Here is a 14,975-nt window from a genome sequence, read left to right on the forward strand (position 1 = left end):
TGGAGTCTATTTCCTTTTTTGGCCCTTCCCTTCTACAGAGATAGTCTAGTGGGTAAGCCCTGCTGGAGACTCCTCTGTCCCCCTTCTGATGGTCAAACACCTTGGTCCTACATTTATTTACACATGCAATCCAGATGCTTGGGCCCTTTTTGAAATGTTGTATTCTGTTCCCTAAATGACTGGGAAATGTCCAATGTAGAGCAGATTGGGAAACAGAATTGTCTGTTATCCTGCAAGAGCATAACAATATTGGATGCAGAACTGGAGATTCTGCCATTTCTCTAGAACACTGCTCATGCTGGAGCAGCTTCTCATGAACATGAAGGTGGACTGGGCAGCAGTGGCCATGCAAACACTGCATCAGCTGTTGGTTGGGCAGGAGATTGGCTTCACTGTACAAAATATTGATACTCTGCTCTCCAAGTATGCAGAGAAAGCCCTTGATTTCCCCTACTCCTTGAAAAGAGATCAGGTGATTATATTTCAGAGTTTCTCATTACACAAGGGAAGGCAGGGGCAAAAGCTTGCTTGTATCAGATTTACTTTCAGGAGCACCCCACACCATGGATTTGCATGTGGCTGCGTCCTTTTCTCTTTAGCTTAGAAAAGTTCCTTTATGGGTCCTCTTTCTATCATCAAGGCAACTTACTACTTCACTCAAGGCCTCCTGGCTTGTGCCACTTAATCACTGACCGTTCTGACATGTATGAAGTCTAAAACCAAAGAGCAATCTAATTCCCTAGCTCTCCTTCTTCTCCCTCCCCTCACATAGTACAGATAGAACCTGAAGTCATTATCTTAATGGGAATATTCCCCACCCCACCAAAACAAGATAAAAACCCAAGCCCAGTTTGGGTGCAGTTCTATGCAACTGACTTCTCCTTGCTTCAAAACCGAAGGGATGATGAGGTCGAACAGTTATAAACTCGTGCAAGACTGTTTCAGGCTGGACATAAGGAATAATTTCTTTACTGTCTGAGCCCCCAAGGTCTGGAATAGCCTGCCATCGGAGGTGATTCCAGCACCTACACTGAACACCTTCAGGAGAAAATTGGGCGTTTATCTTGCTGGGATCCTATGACCCCAGCTAACTTCCTGCCCCTGGGGCGGGGGGCTGGACTTGATGATCTTCTGAGGTTCCTTCCAGCCCTAATGTCTATGAAATCTATGAAATCTATGTTCCAGTGCTTGACCACTCTCATACTCAGAAAATTCCTCCTAATCTCAACCTAAATTTCACCTACTGAATTTTGAGTCTATCGTTTCCTCTAGAAATATTGATTCCAATCAATTTTTTCATTTGGATTTCTCTCCCTGACAGGAAAATTGAAACGTTTCCTCGAAATCAACATTCTTCCCATGGAAGATACTGTTTCATTCCAGCTACTTTTTCCTATAGGATAATTTTTTGTACAAAAAAAATATCCCAGCCAGCAGGAATGAAGTGGCTTTTTTGGTGAGCAGACATCAAGATCAAATCCAGAACAGCTTTGAAGTAACAGTTTCCCAGGCCCAGGTTAGTTTTAATGCATTCTCTGAGCTTTTATTGGCCTTTTCTGGGCATGTTTGAAACTGTCCATGAAATCACGGAGGGGGGTCTCTGTTCTTCTGGGCAGATTATAATCTGTCATCACCAGATACAGGGTGAGGGAGGGGACTCCAGAAAAGGGGTAATTTTGAGTGGTGGGACCTATGTAAACATAGTTTGAACACTTTGTGTTTCTATAAAGTCCTTTGTAAACATGGATAGAGCTGCACAACAGTCCTGGGAAATGAGGGGGTGAAATGATTTCTAATTTCAGAAGTCACAAAGAGGTTTAGGGACTTGTTCAAGGTCACCTATCAGTGGCACAGCTGGGAGATGAACCCAGGAGTCTGGTCCCCGAGTTTTGATAAAGAATCTAAGAAGATCCAGGCATCCTGACTCCCATCCTACCTGCTTTAGCAGCTAGACAGCACATCCTCCCAACCCCAAGAGAAGAGCCGAGGCTTACCAGTCCCTCTACTCAGACTATGAGACCACAGTAAGAATTCCCGAGTCCTGGTTCCCCCTCTACCCACTTCCCTCCCCGTGGGATCCCACTTCCCTCCCAGAGCCAGACAAAGAACCCAGGACCTGGCCCTGAATCCTTCCCAAGATTCCAGCCCCTGCCATGTTACCTCTGTCAGACCAGGTTTAGTCTGTGGGGGGTGGGCAGAGTGGAGGGAAGCAGCGACAGGACCCATCGGAGGGCCGGGTCTGGGAGCCGAGCCCGGCTGCCAGGGAGTGAGTAAGTGCAAGAGCGAGCGAAGAGGAGAAGGTAATTAAAGAGGGAGGCACTAGCCACAGCAAGTTCCCACAAATGAAGGCCCCCGGGCCATAGACACTACACAACAAAGCACCGAGCAATTATTTGGCTCCAGTGGGAGGTGATGGTCCCATTTGGAGCCGGTTTCAGCTGGCCACCCTGGGGCTTTGCGGGGGTTTGGCACAAGGGGTTGTGGATGCTCAGGAGCAGTGTGTGTGAGCATCCTGCTGACGGTGCCAGCCCTCTCTCCCTCCCCATGCTGCAGGTAAGGGGCAGAAAGGCCCACCGACCTGAGAACCTGCTTGGTTCTCAGACTGCTGCATTTTGAAGACAAGTTGCTGGCAGGGCAATGGGAGTCAAAATGGTCCAGAACCACACGGATGGACTGAGGATAACAACAACACCACTGGCGGGGAGGGGCAACTCAGGTCATTGCTCATCATGGGTGTCTTGTACTTGCCATAGCAACCTGCCCCAGACACCCCAATACCCACTACAGCAACCTGCTCTAGACACCCTGACAATAGCAAACCACCCTGGACACCCTGACACACACCCCAGCAACCCACCCTAGACAACATTTCAACCCACTATAGCAACTTGCCTTACACACCCCAATATTCTCCACAGCAATCTGCCCTGGGCACCCCGCCACCTGCCACAACAACCCATCTTGGACACCTTTACACCCACCACAGCAACCTGTCCTGAACCCCTTGACATGCACCACAACAACCTGCCCAGAACACCCCACAACCACTATTTACAAACCTCCCCAAACACCCCAACACCTGCCATAGCAACCCACTCTAAGTAACCCAAAAAACCACCATAACAACTTGATCTGGACACCCCCACAGCTGTCAAAGCAACCTTGTCAGAATACCCCAACACCTGCACCCTGCCCTGGGCCTCCTGACAACCAGCACAGCAACCCACCCTGACACTCTGACACCCACTGTAGCAAACCTTCCTGGACATCCCAATACCCATCATAGCAACCTACCCTTGACACTTCAGTACCTCTGAATGGTTGAAACCCACACCTATAGCCAACACTTGCTATGACCCACAGCTCTCATAGCAAGTCATCCTGGATAGTCCAACACCATAATAGCAAAGACTGCACAAACAGTGTTCACCTTAACAGAGACTAGAACTCTGCTGTAAAGACACAGGCCTCGACAACTGGAACAAAAGGAAAACTCCCTCACCTCTTCACAGATGATAGTCCTTTATCTTCTCTGTGGGCTCAACCACTAGAGAACAATATAAATCACTGCCTCATACCCCCACCTTACTCTAGCCACAGTTAAGTACCCTCTTATTCAGACTAAATCTATTTACTATCATTGCAGCTGCTACTATAAAAGGATCTATCCACCCATCTGAGGGTGTGGACACACTGCCCGCTTACTGCTTAGTAAATGGTCATAGCTACTACACAGCATAAGTGGAGCAGACAGACACATGACATGCAGCCCCGACAGGTAGTAAATCACTCAAACCCAGGGTAAAGTTACACCTCATAAAATGTATAGTAGCTTTACTACATATGAAAGTTACTAACTACATGGGATGTGCTGTGTGCCTACCCCCCTCAACAGCTTCATCTGGGGCAGCAATCTGCTCAAGGTAAACCTGCTTACCTGCCACCTAGTGGCCACAGCACCTTTTGCAGGTGTCTGGCTTGGGAGAGCAGGCCATGTGTCTGCTTCTTACTGGGCTTGTCTACACGTGGCCCTTTTAGACAGGATTAGCCTAAAATCACCATTTAAAGTACATTAAGGGTGTGTGTCCACACATGCGCACACTTAATGTACCTTAAAAATGGTGATTTTAGGCTAATCCCACCTAAATTTGATACCTGTTTAAAGCAAGGACCAAATTTAAGATGGCATAGCTAAATCAGATTAGCCCACGTGTAGAAACTTAATGGGCATTAATGCAGTGTGTGTCAATGGATGCGGGGTGTGTATGTTAGCACGGTTACACATGCGCTAATGGGAGTTAGCTATGCCAGCCTAAATGTAATGTACTTTAATGAGCATTAGCACATCTATGTGTAGATGTGTGCCTAAAGCATCTTAATGCACCTCAAACAAAAGCACATTAAGTTTAGGCGCATGTAACTACACATGTAGACATGCCCCCTGTGGAATACGTTTACTATGAAGTATTGTGAGCACATCTGCATGTGTAATTAAGGTGCATGAATAAACTTCAGAGCTTATTTTCCAGAGTTTATTGCTCTTGGGCATGCTGTTTGCAAGTGCACCTGGGACTGCAGCACACTGAGCCAACCAGATAGGCGATTTGGTGGGGGGGCAGCCTGCCAGCCCAGAGCTGCTCCCCCCAGTTCAATGTGCTGTGGAGGGGCTGGCTAGGGCATGTGGGTGCTCCAGCACAGGGTTAGCCAGCAGGCAGCCCCCACACGGAAGCACCCTCGTGCCCCAGCCAGCCTCAGCAGCATCTACACATTGTTGCGGCAGAGTAAAGAACTCTGCCATAGGATAATACCTGTGTTCATAAGTAGATGAAGATGTTGAGACTTTACTGCAGAGCTAATTAGTCTGCTCCGCAGTAAATGTAAATTAATCAGCAGTAAATTGTATTGTGTGGCTGTGCTGCCTATCACCTAAGTCTCATTTGTTCTGGAGGGTTACCTAAAACCCACCAAACCCTTATGCGTGGAAGAAAGCATGGGGGGTTGCCTCCTCCCCACCATAATCTGTCCTTCCCATATTCCCAGAGAATGCAGATGACAGCCCCTGGGCTGCACCACTCCAGCAGCAGCAGAGATGGTTGTGGCTTGTTTCTCCCCAGCCATTTTTTTAAATTTAATTTCTATCCGAGGCCAAATTAGCCAAAACTAATTCCATATCCAAGAGTCCAGAACCGTAAGTGGCCCTACTATCAGCAAACATCCTCCACCCACACCTGGGGCTTCAGATGTCTCCAAAATCTTTGGTGGGCATCCTACTTGCAGGCCTAAGCCCGGAGGTTTGGGGTTTGGATGCCCCCAGGTTTTGCTTGCCCTTAGCCATAAGGCCCTGCACCATGAGGTTGTTTTGGTGTTGAGCAACCTCAGGGCATGGGCAGGGGCCCTGCAAGGAGTGCTGGAAAGCGGCTGTTCTGCCTGACTGTAGGTGAGGGGCCTGGTTCTCTGCTGCTCTGTGCTTTGGAGGAGGGTGACCACAGCAGTGCATACAGCTGCAAAGCTATACAAGCCACTGGGCCCAGCTGTCTGCTCACCCTTGCAGACTGGAAGCCCCTCATTCCTCATACTGTCCTGTTCTAGGGACATTGATTCTGTTCCTTTCTCTCCCTGCTTCCTGTGTGCCTCCCTTCATACCCTTATGCTGTTGAGATACCCCAGGGGCTCACAGATTCACCAGGGCTATTTAAGCTCCTTTATTTACCAGAATGCTCTGGTCATGCTCCTGTTGGTAAAGTCCAGGCAGCTGTTTTTTGAGATTCCGAAGCCCTCTGAAATAACCTGGGCTTTGGATTGGGCCCATAACTCAGCCACAGGATTGACTGGGCTGGGGGGATGAATGTAAGCCTCAGCCATGTGAGCCTTCCCCTCACATAATGTGCCACTTTTTCACGCTTTGCCCCCCACCTCCCGCTCCCCCGCCTCTCCCAGTCCAGTCTCCACTGTCTCCTGGTGTGTTTGATGCTCAGACAGCCCCTCCTCGATCTCCTGCTCCCGGGAGAGCGGAAGCCGAGCCACAGACAGATAAACACAGGTGGGAAAGGGAGAGCGTTGGTTTATTTATGGTATGGAATCCACCCACGGCGACAGGATTCCTAATGCATTGTAGTCACTAATCTGGCTGGTCAGAAATGAAGTCCCAACTCCCTTTCCCCCCCACAGCTCCTCTGGGCCTGAGCCAAACAGAACAATGGGCCCTAGTGAGGGCATGACCATCCCTATTTATGAAACCCTAAGGCTCCTTGGCCTGGCCCAAAGCACCCTCTCCTGAGCCCCAACCCTGCCCCACAATCCTGCAGTTCTCCACCTCTGTTGTCCTGATCTCAGGCAACTCACTTGACACTTTGCTAGTGCCTGGCAGACCTGTTCCAAAGCCGTCCCCCTACTCCCATCCTTAATCCCTCTAGAACACTGGTACCAAATCCGCATAGGGATGGTAAGGCACAGGGAGATGCCAGGTAGAAAATGACTTTTGCTGTTTTAGCCCTGTCTAAAGACAGTGCCCCCAGAAATGCAGCCCCAGCGGTGGCTTTTGGAGGCAGGACCCTGTGGTGGATGGGACTGACTCAAGCTGACTCAGCACCTGCGGGTGGCTTGAAGTTCAGACTCCCTGAGGTTCAGGGATTTGGAGGCACTAGGAGCCAGACGGCTCCGTGCTCCTGAGTCATGGTGGGGGGAGAGATCTTAAGGGATTTGGGTTTCTCTCTGTGGGGGATGTCACAGCTCAGATCTCTGCCCACTCCCTGGATAATCAAGGCAATTAACTAATTGACAGCCCAAAGCAAAGTCCTCTGGGCGCCTTGTGTGCTAGCTGGGAGGAGACCCCATGCCTCAGTCCCTGTCCCCTCCTGCCCTACTCCCTTCCCTCCCTACTGCCCTATTCCCTTCCCTCCCTAACTCTCTCACCTTGCACTCTCGGTCCTTCAGCCCCTTGTCCTCCCCACCAGCTCCTCCCACCATTATCTGACTGCTCCCTTTTGTACCCTCCAAGCAGGGTTCTTGGACTGCCTATCCAGAGGTCACATCTGGGGCATAGTTGGGGCAAGCTCCACATCAGAGTTGGACTGGACATGTGCCTGCCAGAGTCAGATAAAGAATAACAGTGGATCCTATGGGTCACTGGAGGTGTCTGAGGCAATGTAAGCCAGGTGTTCATCCACAAGTACCTTCATCAAGCAGCACTCATTGCATTGGGGCAGGCAACCTCCCTTGGTCCTTAGGGAAAGGCTCCCACACAGCCATGCTTCCTAGACTCTAACATCTCTTTGCTGTGGACCTCTCATGCTGGGAAAGCCTGTGCCCATGACTGGGGTGTAATTCTGCATGGCTCAAGGTGGCATGGATGTGTCGCCTCTACACAACAACTTCTAGCTGCAGTCCTGACTCCACGACTGCAATGCCACAGTTTGTCTACATGCAAATGTTAGTTTAGAATAAGGCAAACTGCAAATGTCAAACACAGGTGAGCTCCTAACTGCCTATATGGCCTTTCTTATTCCAGGATAAGAGTGTCACGTCCTAGTTCTACACAGTCCACACTAGAAGTACCACTTTCATGCTGAAGACACTTACTGCAGTTTAACCAGCCCACTCTAAAAACAAATGCCTAAGCATCCCCATACCAACAAACCCAGAGATAATGCCAGGGCTGTGGCAAAGCAGGGCTGCCTAGTAGATAAAGCACTTAGCTTGGACTCAGGAGACTGTGAATTCTGTTCTCAACCCAGCCACTGTCCTGCAGGGTGACTCTGGGTAGGTCTCTTTGCTTCAGTTTCCCCACCTGTAAAAAGGGGATGATGCTGCTGAGCTCCTTTGTAAGGTACCTTGAGATTTTGCTGGGTGTGGTGATCATTCATTCTCACCAAGGTGGAGAGTGCTCTAATTCTTACCCCACCCACAGCCTAGAAACCCACTGGGATACTGAGAAAGTCCCGACTCAGACAAGAAAAGCCACCTTTCTAACCCGTGGCCTGTACCACGTCTTGCAAGACTCCCATCGAAATAGTGAACTGTCCCAAACCTGCTTAGACTGTGAGGGCAATGGGAATCCTATGCTACAGATCAAACCAGAAAAGCAGAGACAGGAAAGGAAAAGCCTGCGGAGAAATGCTGGAAATCCATAGGGGTGGGGAGGAGAAACAGATCTGACACACATGAGCCCTTGCCCATCTTGTGACACTTTCCCCAAGTTAAACTGTCTCCTTGACCAACTCTGTAGCCCTCTCAGATTAGTCTCCAAGAAAGGCCACAAGATCAGAGGGGAAATCCACCACAGTGGTAGAGGTAGGAAGCAAACCCAGGGCTCCTAGGCCCTAGTCCTGCTATATATGCCACAGTGCCTCTCTAAGACCACCTACGGCTAGGCTTTTGTAGCTCTCTCCCAGCTAGGGCAGATAATTGCCTTCACCCCCACTCCCATCCAACCAGGCTATTTCAGGGCCATTTATTATCTGAGAGGTGCAGCCATGCCGGGCTAGTTCAGGAGGCGATTCATGGCTATAATTGGATAATTTACTACAATTAGCCTCTGAAATATTTATAGCCAGCCCAGATTTGCGGAGTAGCAAGGGATACTGCATAGCCTGGTGTGGTGTGATCCTGTAATGAGAGACGCTGCTTTGTGCATCCCCTTGCAGAGGGGTGCTGAGGGAGTGTGACGTAGCATCTCCCAGCGTCTCTTAGAAGACCAAGCCAGGGTGAGGGGAAGGTGCCAAGAGTTACCCAGTTGTAGAAGCACCAGTGTGATGGTTGCTGAGCTAGTCAGTTCACCAGGAGGTTTCAGAGTGAAGAGCATGAGCTGCAGCATTTTGAGCTAACTCTCTGCCTGGAGCTCTACCCAACCTCACACTCAGGGTATCCTGCACAGACAGACACCTATTACATGGGAGTAGCAAGTGGGCTGTCCTGACCCATCCCACACCCCTGTGTCTTGCTCATGGTTGTCTTAGTGTCCTACTCTGCATCACTGACTTTGGTCCTTCATGTGAACAAACTGGGCTCCAATCTGGACAGTCCTTGCTGCTGTGATGTTCAGGGGTTTCTGGAATGGAACAGCTCCACCCCTGTGAGAGCGGTGACTTGTCTCCTTGCCTGTGCCTGCTCCATTGATGATCCAGTGTGTCTCCAAGGAAGCTTACCTCTTGCCTTACCCCTTTCCATAGCAGGTCATAGGGTGATGGGCTGAGCCTCAGGATGCCTCTGGTGGCCTCACTGCTTGGGATGGGGGAAGAAGAAACCCTCATCCTACCCTAACAGCTAGCTTAAGCATGGGTCCTCTCAGCCCCTTTCCCCATGAGGTGCAGAAAAGGGAGGGTAAAGGTGCAACCACTTTAAAGCCCCTCACCCCACCTCCACTGAGGTGACTTAATGTCTGCTACTCCATGCCAGGGAGAGAGCTCCCCCGAGGGGGAAGCCACAAGGCCCTACCCCAAGTAACTGGCTCTTAGAGCAGCCTGAGGGCTGCCACTGGGTAGGAATGCCCACAGATTGCTGTAGCAAGGGCCACTCTCTTCTTCCCTGAGTCCTTAGGCATTTATGCAGACCCCTGCATGAGCTGACACTCATCCTACCCAATAACTTGGATGGAAAGTCATAGTTGATGGAAATGTGGCTTCCTCTCTTGAGCAAGGGTCTCCCGCATCAACTGCACCGTCCTCCCCTCATTTAACCAGGCAAGTACCTTTCTTCCCAGCTCGCCAACACCAGAGACCAGGTTAGTTGCAGGACTGGGACCAGAACCCAAGAGTCTAGCCACATTTCCTCCCAGTGCCAAGGAAAGAACCCAGAAGCCTTTTCAGTCTCCTGGTCTAACCACTAACCTGCAGTCCCATTCCACAGCAAGAGACCGAATTCAGTACCCCAGGCATTCCTATGCTCCTTCCAAAGCCAGGAACAGATGAGAGCCCAGGAGCCCTCATCCCCTCAGTACCCTACTCTAGCAACAAACCAAGATCTTCCATCACCCTCCCTCTTTTAACAATTACCCTGTACTTCCTCTCCCACCCCAGGGCTCCCCAGAGCCATCAAAAAGGATTAACTCTTGCAGCTGCCAGCTTGCTTACTCTTGAAACTACTAGAGCCTCTAGTCCTTTATACGCAGGGGACCCATCTTAGCTCTGACAATGCAGCTCAGTTCCTCCCACCCCACACTCCAGTCCCTGGGGTCCCTTCATAAGTTCACACCCTGCTTGATTTCCTACTCATCCCCATTCACTCCCCTCTAAGCTCCCCATTGCTCAGGTAGTTTCCTAGTATGCTGGCCTACTTCCCTTACAGCTACTTGTCTCCCACTGCATTCTCCTCCTTCAGATCCACGGACCCTTCCTAGCCCAGTTTTTTAGGCCTATCGCAACCTCTGGCAGTGAATCCTCTATAGCCCTGGGCTGAGAAACTTCCACTGGTGGGCAGTAAGAGCCATTCAGCTAAAACAGTGGTGCTCAAGCTCTGGCCCACAGGGCTCCTCACGGGTCTGGAAATTTGGCAGCAGGGGCATGATGGCAACTGACACTTCCACTGCTTCCCCTCCACCAAATTTCTAAGTCCTGAGGGCCAGATGACATAGCCCTGTACATGGGGCCAGAGCCAGGCCTTGATTCAGCATGTGCAGTTGGGGCCACACACTGGGCTGGGCCTGCACACTGGACTGGGCCCAGGCCAAGTCAGTCCCACATGCCAGATCAGGCCCACAGACCAGATCCAACCCTTGAACTGACCCCACACCACACACTTGGCTCACACAGCTGAACGGTTGAGCACTACTAGGCTACAGAGATAGTCTAGTGGAGAGAGACGCCATGTCATTTGGCACCAGAGAGGACATCATGGGCTGTAAGGATGGTCCCTGCAATATCCACAGATTGGACCCCTGGGGTCTAAGGAACCTTTGCCTTGAGCACCACCCAGGCTCCACTGCCCACCCAAGGCTCTGAGAGAGCATGGGACATGCACTGTGAAGGAAACAGCTCTTAATTCCCGCCCACCAGGCCTTGGACCTGTGGCTGTGGAGCAAGTCAGGACCCGCCTTCCCTACCGCAGTCCATGGGCTGGTGATGAGGGGGAGGAGGTCTGTAAAATCCTTTGCCTGCTCTTTCTGTTTGAAGGTAGATCAAAGACCAGCTGGAATCCTAGTAAAATCTCAGCAATGTGCTGAATTCTCAGGCTGCCTGGGAGCCTGTCCCAGGAACTGTGGGCTCCACAGTGGTGCCATCCCCAATCCCACACCTTTGCCCAAGGGTGGGAGTGGGTGACCTTCACTTCATGGCTTGCCTGGATTGTAGTAACAGTTGGGTTCCTTAGCCTTTGCAAGGTTTCTACTTTTGAGCCTTACAACCTAAGCAGCACTTAGTTGGGATGCGCTTGAATGGGAGACCTGTTTTGAATGCCTTGTACAACGACACTAAGAAAGGGTGTAGATCAGTATTTTTCAACCAGTGGGATGTGTTTCTCAACCACCAGTGGGACTCAAAGGTTGTGTAGGTGGGACTTCAACTCATTGCCCGATCAAAAAAATCAGTTGTTTGCACTTCAAGATGAATCAACAAATACCTTGAACAATTTTGTGGGTTTTTGTTTTTATCATAGTGGGATCAGGGTTTTTTGACAAAATGGTTGGTGGGACGCAAGGTGCAAAAGGTTGAGAACTCTGCGCCTGTAGCAGATGTAGATCTGCTGGTATAGATGACTTTGTGGAGGGTGCTGTCCCTTCTGAGTCAGGATGAAGCCCAGGGTGGTGCTAAGAGGTGCTGTGCTACAGGGAAAAGATAACTGAGTACGGTGAACCATTTCCTCTGGGTCAGAACTGAAATCCAGTGGTTCAATGTCATACTGGCGGTGTGGGGGGAACACTGTCCTGATAAAGGCCTTATCTTCTAGATGAGACCCAGAAGTACTGACCAGTTGTGCTCATAGTGTGTACGTGGCACTTTCCCCCGCCTCCTCTTCCCAAGGAGACACTAGTTCTTCTGCCCTTAATTAAATTCCAATCTGGGGAACTGTGTTCTACTTTCTAATTAACTTTTCCAACAGGCTGCAAAACACACTTCTTTATTTATTTTGGTAGCACATTTGCAACCTATTCTAACTTCCACAGAAATTAGTGGGTATCTTTGCATCGATTTAATGGGAGCTGGCTTGGGCTGTTTTGGGAGGAAACAGGTTCAGGGGTATAAATACTTAACTTACTTCATCAAAGCCAAGTCTCTCTGACTTTAATGGGACCAGCTTTGGGCCCATAAAGTTAAGTTTTTTGCCAAGGGATCATTGTTCTGTTGTGTTTTTACAGTACCTGGCACAATAGGCTCCTGGTCCATATCTCACCCTATTAAATGTTGCTGCAATTATGACAATGATCACATTTATGATAATGATTGACGGGCAAGTAACTAATATTATTCAATAACAGCTCATCAATATTTTTTGTTTGTTAAGTACCCAACATATAAGTAGTTGCTTCAGATGTTGGGACCATTGGGTACATCAGATGTATATTTAGTGCATTTTCCTGGACAATGTGTACTTTGCAAAAATGCCCAAAGCGATCAGATGAGCCCATATGATTATAACGGAAAGAGAGGACAAATGCATGGAATAGAATTTTTCTGTATTTACAGATTGTGGCCAGACCATCTGTTTGGCAAATATCATCCCACCACATGGGACAGAGCAAGTAAGCACTGCAGAAAGCCTGAGAAACCCAATTGCAAATGCTGAAGTGTCTGATGCCCCCTGGAGTTTAAAAGTGACCTCTTCAGCAGCAGAGATTGCTAATCAAGTTTCAGCAGGGATCCGTTTTCAAGAGACTTCTCACCCCCCATCATGCCAGTTTCCTTCAGAAGAGGCCATGGCAAACAGTTCACTCTCCCTTTCAGCAGACACTCTCTGCCACTGTGTGACACAGGATACTGGGCAAAAAAGACATGGTAGGATGGTTTGGATAAGAAGGGTTTGGATAGGGATGATCCAGCCTCAGGCAGGTAGATGATCTCTGGCAGTCCCTTCCAGCCCTACTCGGACCATATGATTCTATGGTCTGACCCAGTGAATGGCAGCTCTTACGAGTCTGGTCCTGGGTAAATGGGCCAGATCAGAGACAAAGGCCCACGTGAAGGATAATGAGAGATGCTGGATGCTGAGAACATCTGCAAACTTGGACCCTCCTGAGATGCCTAAAGGGAACTGAGTTCTGTTGCAAATCAGGTCCCCTGTGACAGCCTTGTCCTGAGCTTTTAAAAAATAGAGCCAGGGACCATCTGGGAACAAGGAGGGAGTGGAGATCATCTCAGCTGCCTCTTTCCTTCACCTCTGCCCCTTTACTCTTCAGTGGTAAACTCTAAGAAGCAGGAATGTGCCTTCCTGGCTATGTGGGCTAAAAACATACTAGCTGATCTAGGAACTGATTGTCTCAGGCTTTGACTTGCATCAAAAGAGGTGCTGGACGGATCATGTGCGTCTTGAATGGCAATTACCTTGAATTAGCCCTCATCATCCAGAGAAAGCTGGGGGTGGAGGGATGGAGTTGTTGGCAACTCCTCCATTGGGGGATGATCTCTGCCATGGCTCTTTGATGGGTCTTGAAGTGACTAAGAGTCCAGTCCTTGAGCCACAGATCCATCCACAGAAGCTGCCAGCCTTTCTGCAGGGGAGACCAGGCCTCAGGCTGAGATTCCTCTCCTTTACCTTCCTTTGCTCTCTCTTCTCTGCTTTGAGGGCAAGATGCTTTACCTCAAAACAGACCGCTGCTTATTTGAGAAAGCAATGCCATTGAAGTCGCCCGGCAGCCAGCTCCTCCTAGCTCTTAATGTCGGCATCCATTTTCTCGAGGTGTGCGTTCAAACGTGCCCTTGTCACAGTTCCTCAGGCTGCCGCGAGACCTCAGGCTGTTACTAAGCTGGGAGCACAGCACTTGTTTTAGGAGTCAAGAGTCAGGCATCCACACATGATGTCGAGGATCACCAACTCCAGGCTGGTAACCCTAGCTTCAGAAAGGATCCTGACACTGGTGTGGCCACCCTCCCATTTGATGTGGAGGATTTCCTGGGGGCATCTAACCCCTCTAGGCTCTTGAGAAGACGATGACAGGTCACCCGCGTTTCATATCCATCGACTGGGGGGGAGCAGGGCAACAACAGCATTATGGACCTGGACCTCGGGGTCTTTTTGGAGACTGTGAGGGACAAAGGCACTCATCTCCCAAAGGAGGCACTTGCGCACCGGAGCTCCTCATTCATGTTCTCTCCGGTGTAGTCTACAATCAGAGCATCAGGGAAAAGGAGGCTGGAAGGGACCTCAGGAAGCGTCTAGTCCAACCCCCTGCTCCAAGCAGGACCAGCCCCAGCTAGATCCTCCCAGCCAAGGCTCGGTTTAGCCACGTCTTAAAAACCTCCAAGGATGTAGACTCCCCCGGCGGCCAGCTCCATGGCAGCCGGGCGGAGCCGACCAGGCAGCACCCCTTTCGGGGCGGGCGCCCTCTAGAGGCTCAACTGAGCCACCTCTCGCCCTGAATGGCTCCATTCTGTGCCAATCCATGCCGGCATCCACCAGTCGCAAGTGTCCCCCACTAACTCCGACCTCTTTTTCCAGTCCGGTTTTCACACCCCCATTTCTCAAGCCATGACAAGAGGAGCAAGGGCCTCGCCTCGCTCCCAATTGGAAAGCCGCGTTGTCCATCAGCAATCCGCACCTCTCACTGGACGCGCCTATCTGTCCGTCATTCCCAAAGCCGTCGCCCATTGGTGGAGCCGCCATTCCATCACGGGGGGGCCGCTGGACGGCTTAGGCGTCCATCAGGGAAAGGATTGGCCAGCGCCGAGCAGCCAAGGCTCTCATTGGCGGGCAGGCGCGCGACTCGGGTACGGATTGGCCAGGCCTCGCCGGAGGGGGCGGGACCTGTTGGGTGGTGCCCGGGCGGCCGAGGAGGAGGAAGATGGCGCCGTGAGGGGGTCGGAGCCGCCGCCGCCTGCGCCGCAGCCGGG

General features: G+C 50.6%; 1 protein-coding gene across 1 annotated transcript in view; it reads left to right on the forward strand.

Moving 5' to 3' along the window:
• Positions 1-14,882: 14,882 nt before the first annotated feature.
• Positions 14,883-14,975, forward strand: part of SP2 (Sp2 transcription factor) — a 16,122-nt gene continuing 16,029 nt past the window's right edge. The window contains exon 1 of the mRNA XM_019548357.1: positions 14,883-14,974. The gene's annotated coding sequence lies outside the window, so the exon portion shown is untranslated. The remainder of the gene's footprint in view (position 14,975) is intronic.

This window comes from Crocodylus porosus, unplaced genomic scaffold, assembly GCF_001723895.1.
Source record: "Crocodylus porosus isolate Cpor-Errol unplaced genomic scaffold, CroPor_comp1, whole genome shotgun sequence".
Lineage (NCBI taxonomy): Eukaryota > Metazoa > Chordata > Crocodylia > Crocodylidae > Crocodylus > Crocodylus porosus.